Genomic DNA, 6991 nt, shown 5'->3' with positions numbered 1-6991 from the left:
ATTCTCCCACTGTTTTTTTAGGTTTTTTTTTTTTTTTTCAGGGAGAATTAGAAACCAAATAATATTAAAAAAAAAAAAAATAAATAGGCTTTCTATGGCCCACTGAATGAGAGGGAGAGAGGTGGCACACCCAGGAGTCAAGACTGGCACACAAGCTGAAAGGGCAATATTACTCTCCCACTGTTTTTTTAGGTTTTTTTTTTTTTTTCAGGGAGACTTTAGAAACCAAATAATATTAAAAAAAAAAAAAAAAAAAAAAAAAATAGGCTTGCTATAGCCCACTGAATGAGAGATAGCACACACAGCAGTGGCACACAAGCCCTGACTGAGGCCAATATTTTTCTCCCACTGATTGATGTAGTGTTTTTGTGTTGAGGTAGAATTTAGAACACAAATCACGGAAAAAATAAATAGGCTTTCTATGGCCCACTGAATGAAAGGGAGAGAGGTGGCACACCCAGGAGTCAAGACTGGCACACAAGCTGAAAGGGCAATATTACTCTCCCACTGTTTTTTATGTTTTTTTTGTTTTTTTCAGGGAGACTTTAGAAACCAAATAATATTAAAAAAACCAAAAAAAAAAAAGGCTTTCTATGGCCCACTGAATGAGAGGGAGAGAGGTGGCACACCCAGGAGTCAAGACTGGCACACAAGCTGAAAGGGCAATATTACTCTCCCACTGTTTTTTTATGTATTTTTTGTTTTTTCAGGGAGACTTTAGAAACCCAATAATATTTAAAAAAATAAATAAATAGGCTTTCTATGGCCCACTGAATGAGAGGGAGAGAGGTGGCACACCCAGGAGTCAAGACTGGCACACAAGCTGAAAGGGCAATATTACTCTCCCACTGTTTTTTTATGTATTTTTTGTTTTTTAAGGGAGACTTTAGAAACCCAATAATATTTTAAAAAAAAAATAAATAGGCTTTCTATGGCCCACTGAATGAGAGGGAGAGAGGTGGCACACCCAGGAGTCAAGACTGGCACACAAGCTGAAAGGGCAATATTATTCTCCCACTGTTTTTTTAGGTTTTTTTTTTTTTTTTCAGGGAGAATTAGAAACCAAATAATATTAAAAAAAATAAATAAATAGGCTTTCTATGGCCCACTGAATGAGAGGGAGAGAGGTGGCACACCCAGGAGTCAAGACTGGCACACAAGCTGAAAGGGCAATATTACTCTCCCACTGTTTTTTTAGGTTTTTTTTTTTTTTTCAGGGAGACTTTAGAAACCAAATAATATTAAAAAAAAAAAAAAAAAAAAAAAATAGGCTTGCTATAGCCCACTGAATGAGAGATAGCACACACAGCAGTGGCACACAAGCCCTGACTGAGGCCAATATTTTTCTCCCACTGATTGATGTAGTGTTTTTGTGTTGAGGTAGAATTTAGAACACAAATCACGGAAAAAATAAATAGGCTTTCTATGGCCCACTGAATGAAAGGGAGAGAGGTGGCACACCCAGGAGTCAAGACTGGCACACAAGCTGAAAGGGCAATATTACTCTCCCACTGTTTTTTATGTTTTTTTTGTTTTTTTCAGGGAGACTTTAGAAACCAAATAATATTAAAAAAACCAAAAAAAAAAAAGGCTTTCTATGGCCCACTGAATGAGAGGGAGAGAGGTGGCACACCCAGGAGTCAAGACTGGCACACAAGCTGAAAGGGCAATATTACTCTCCCACTGTTTTTTTATGTATTTTTTGTTTTTTCAGGGAGACTTTAGAAACCCAATAATATTTAAAAAAAAAAATAAATAGGCTTTCTATGGCCCACTGAATGAGAGGGAGAGAGGTGGCACACCCAGGAGTCAAGACTGGCACACAAGCTGAAAGGGCAATATTACTCTCCCACTGTTTTTTTATGTATTTTTTGTTTTTTAAGGGAGACTTTAGAAACCCAATAATATTTAAAAAAAAAAATAAATAGGCTTTCTATGGCCCACTGAATGAGAGGGAGAGAGGTGGCACACCCAGGAGTCAAGACTGGCACACAAGCTGAAAGGGCAATATTATTCTCCCACTGTTTTTTTAGGTTTTTTTTTTTTTTTTCAGGGAGAATTAGAAACCAAATAATATTAAAAAAAATAAATAAATAGGCTTTCTATGGCCCACTGAATGAGAGGGAGAGAGGTGGCACACCCAGGAGTCAAGACTGGCACACAAGCTGAAAGGGCAATATTACTCTCCCACTGTTTTTTTAGGTTTTTTTTTTTTTTTCAGGGAGACTTTAGAAACCAAATAATATTAAAAAAAAAAAAAAAAAAAAAAAATAGGCTTGCTATAGCCCACTGAATGAGAGATAGCACACACAGCAGTGGCACACAAGCCCTGACTGAGGCCAATATTTTTCTCCCACTGATTGATGTAGTGTTTTTGTGTTGAGGTAGAATTTAGAACACAAATCACGGAAAAAATAAATAGGCTTTCTATGGCCCACTGAATGAAAGGGAGAGAGGTGGCACACCCAGGAGTCAAGACTGGCACACAAGCTGAAAGGGCAATATTACTCTCCCACTGTTTTTTATGTTTTTTTTGTTTTTTTCAGGGAGACTTTAGAAACCAAATAATATTAAAAAAACCAAAAAAAAAAAAGGCTTTCTATGGCCCACTGAATGAGAGGGAGAGAGGTGGCACACCCAGGAGTCAAGACTGGCACACAAGCTGAAAGGGCAATATTACTCTCCCACTGTTTTTTTATGTATTTTTTGTTTTTTCAGGGAGACTTTAGAAACCCAATAATATTTTTTAAAAAAAATAAATAGGCTTTCTATGGCCCACTGAATGAGAGGGAGAGAGGTGGCACACCCAGGAGTCAAGACTGGCACACAAGCTGAAAGGGCAATATTACTCTCCCACTGTTTTTTTAGGTTTTTTTTTTTTTTCAGGGAGACTTTAGAAACCAAATAATATTAAAAAAAAAAAAAAAAAATAGGCTTGCTATAGCCCACTGAATGAGAGATAGCACACACAGCAGTGGCACACAAGCCCTGACTGAGGCCAATATTTTTCTCCCACTGATTGATGTAGTGTTTTTGTGTTGAGGTAGATTTTAGAACACAAATCACGGAAAAAATAAATAGGCTTTCTATGGCCCACTCAGTGAGAGATGGCACACACAGGGATGGCACTGTAGCAGAAATGCCAATCTTAATCTCCCACAAAAAACAAACAAAAAAAAAAAAAAAACTGTCCTACAATTACTATCTCCCTGCAGTAATGTAAGCCAGGTATGGCAGGCAGCAATAGGAGTGGACTGATGCACAAATTAAATAAAAAGTGTGGACAAACAAAAAAGATAGCTGTGCAGAAAGGAAGGAACAAGAGGATATGTGCTTTGAAAAAAGCAGTTGGTTTCCACAGTGGCGTACACACAGCAATACAGCTATCACGGAGCCTTCTAGGGCAGCCCAATGAGCTACAGCGCTGAGGGGAAAAAAAAAAAAAATAGCTTCCACAGTCCCTGCACACCGAAGGTGGTGTTGGACAGTGGAAATCGCTGCAGCACAAGCGGTTTGGTGGTTAGTGGACCCTGCCTAACGCTCTCCCTGCTTCTGACGAAGCGGCAGCAACCTGTCCCTAAGCTCAGATCAGCAGCAGTAAGATGGCGGTCGGCGGGAACGCCCCTTTATAGCCCCTGTGACGCCGCAGACAGCAAGCCAATCACTGCAATGCCCTTCTCTAAGATGGTGGGGACCAGGATCTATGTCATCACGCTGCCCACACTCTGCGTTCACCTTCATTGGCTGAGAAATGGCGCTTTTCGCGTCATTGAAACGCGACTTTGGCGCGAAAGTCGCGTACCGCATGGCCGACAAGCACAGGGGTCGGATCGGGTTTCATGAGACGCCGACTTAGCCAAAAGTCGGCGACTTTTGAAAATGATCGACCCGTTTCGCTCAACCCTATTCCTGACCCTGATCCTCCTTCCTCCCACCGTGCCAAGTGCCCAGGGACAACTGATTCCAGACTTGGACACTCTGAAGAGCTGTTCATTTATACATTTTGGCCTCTCACCCGGTCCACTTGAAGCGGGGCAAGAGGAGATCGCAAGTAGCGATGCCCAAATATTTGAGCAGCCATGGTCACAGAAAGACGACGGTGGAAAAGTGTTACAAGAGGTGGATGAAGATAAGACACAATTGCTAGAAAGTCAGGAGGATTACCAGGGTGTGAAAGTGAAAGATGAGGTGGTGGATGATACAGTAACTGACCCAACCTGGCAGGAGGACATGCAGAGTGAGGACAGCAGCACACAGAGGGAGGCGAAGCACCCCAACAGGCAGGAAGAAGCAGTGTGGTGGCCACAGACAGAAGGCAACCATTCCCCACAACCACAACGCCAACACAATGGACATTGCCAGTACAACTGTTAGGTCTTCCCGGTTGTTTTTTAATGAATCAGCTTATAACCCTAAAAAGGCCATTTGAACCACCTGCCAAGTGTCCAACAACATTAGCCATGCCCTCAACAATGCAGTTACTGGGAAAGTCCACCTTACCATGGACACGTGGACAACTGCTAGTGGGCAGGGATGGTACATCTCACTGATGGCACACTGGGTTAAAATAGTGGAAGCCGGGACCCAGTCAGACCTTGGGATTAGGGTTGAGCGAAACGGGTCATCCATTTTCAGAAGTCGCCGACTTTTGGCAAAGTCAGGTTTCATGAAACCCGACCCGACCCCTGTGTGGGGTCGGCCATGAGGTCGGCGATCTTCTGAATCTGGTATCGGAATTCCGATACTGAGTTCCGATATGTTTGCGATATCGGAAATCGGTATCGGAATCCACATTTAAGTGTAAAATAAAGAATTAAAATAAAAAATATTGATATACTCACCTCTCCAGAGGCCCCTGGACATCGCCGCTGGTAACCGGCAGCCTTCTTTGCTTAAAATGAGCGCGTTTACGGCCTTCCATGACGTCACGGCTTCTGATTGGTCGCGTGCCGCTCATGTGACCGCCACGCGACCAATCACAAGCCGTGACGTAATTCTCAGGTCCTAAATTCCTAATTCTAGGAATTTAGGACCTGAGAATTACGTCACGGCTTGTGATTGGTTGCGTGAGCGGTCACATGGGCGGCCGCAACCAATCACAAGCCGTGACGTCATCTAAGGCCCTGAACGCGCTCATTCTTAAGAAGGAAGGCTGCCGGAAAGAAGCAGGGCGCGTCCGAGGGTGAGTATATACCTAATAGGAATATACTCACCCTCGGCTTCTTTCCGGCATTCTAGGAATTTAGGACCTGAGAATTACGTCACGGCTTGTGATTGGTCGCGTGGCGGTCACATGAGCGGCACGCGACCAATCAGAAGCCGTGACGTCATGGAAGTCCCTGAACGCGCTCATTTTAAGCAAAGAAGGCTGCCGGTTACCAGCGGTAAGGTCCAGGCTGCGTCGGAAAGGTGAGTATATCAATATTTTTTATTTTAATTCTTTATTTTACACATTAATATGGATCCCAGGGCCTGAAGGAGAGTTTCCTCTCCTTCAGACCCTGGGAACCATAGTATCCCATTGCACTGCATTGGGTTTCGTGTTTCGGCCGACCCCGACTTTTTTATAGGATCGGCCGATTTCACTCGACCCGACTTTTGAGAAAGTCGGGTTTTGTGAAACCCGACCCGATCCTATAAAAATAAAAGTCGCTCAACCCTACTTGGAATGGAACACGTCCTCCCAATGCCAAGGATTTAAAGCCCTAGGTCAATCAGGGTTGCCCCCACAGTCCCTTTAAAAGCAATATATTTATTAATTACTCATTAAAAATCACCACCCAGTGTGAAGACAAAAACCGTGTTCAGAAGAACACCAAATAATAAACAATACATAGACTGATACTCTAAAAAATACCTAATAGTCCTTGAGTCATCCCTATATGACCCCTACCTGGCTGTGGGGTTTGGCACCCTAAAAGATATGCTCCACGGCTAGTGTTGAGCAATACCATCCGATACTTGAAAGTATCGGTATCGGATAGTATCGGGCGATACCCGAAAAGTATCGGATATCGCCGATACCGATACCCGATACCAATACAAGTCAATGGGACACCAAGTATCGGAAGGTATCCTGATGGTTCCCAGGGTCTGAAGGAGAGGAAACTCTCCTTCAGGCCCTGGGATCCATATTACTATGTAAAATAAAGAATTAAAATAAAAAATATTGATATACTCACCTCTCCGGAGGCCCCTGGACATCACCGCTGGTAACCGGCAGCCTTCTTTGCTTAAAATGAGCGCGTTTAGGGCCTTCCATGATGTCACGGCTTCTGATTGGTCGCGTGCCGCTCATGTGACCGCCACACGACCAATCACAAGCCACGACGTCATTCTCAGGTCCTAAATTCCTAGAATGAGGAGTTTAGGGCCTGAGAATAACGTCACGGCTTGTGATTGGTCGCGTGGCAGTCACATGAGCGGCACGCGACCAATCAGAAGCCGTGACATCATGGAAGGCCCTAAACGCGCTCATTTTAAGCAAAGAAGGCTGCCGGTTACCAGCGGTGATGTCCAGGGGCCTCCGGAGAGGTGAGTATATCAATATTTTTTATTTTAATTCTTTATTTTACACAGTAATATGGATCCGATACCGATTCCCGATACCACAAAAGTATCGGATCTCGGTATCGGAATTCCGATACCGCAAGTATCGGCCGATACCCGATACTTGCGGTATCGGAATGCTCAACACTATCCGCGGCGGCTATCCCAACCTATCCTTAAAAGACCCTGTCGTTAATGCAGATGGGAAAACATTCAGCCTTAAAAGAGATGAAGTATAGAAAAAATACAAGGTAAATGACAGTTTTTGTATTTATGAATAGACAAAACTCGGAACCTTGCGGTATACATGCCCTGAGGTACAATTAAAACCTTAGGGTATGCTTGAAAATCACAGAAATATTTTTAATAATATACCCTCTTCTATCAGAGTAAATAATTGTAATAATCCTAATTGACCTAAAATGAGAAAGGCTTATTCTGA

Source organism: Ranitomeya variabilis, chromosome 4 (genome assembly GCF_051348905.1).
Source record: "Ranitomeya variabilis isolate aRanVar5 chromosome 4, aRanVar5.hap1, whole genome shotgun sequence".
In the NCBI taxonomy this organism is placed as follows: Eukaryota; Metazoa; Chordata; class Amphibia; order Anura; family Dendrobatidae; genus Ranitomeya; species Ranitomeya variabilis.
The sequence above is the reverse complement of the archived record's forward strand: the minus strand, read 5'-3'. Positions refer to the sequence as shown.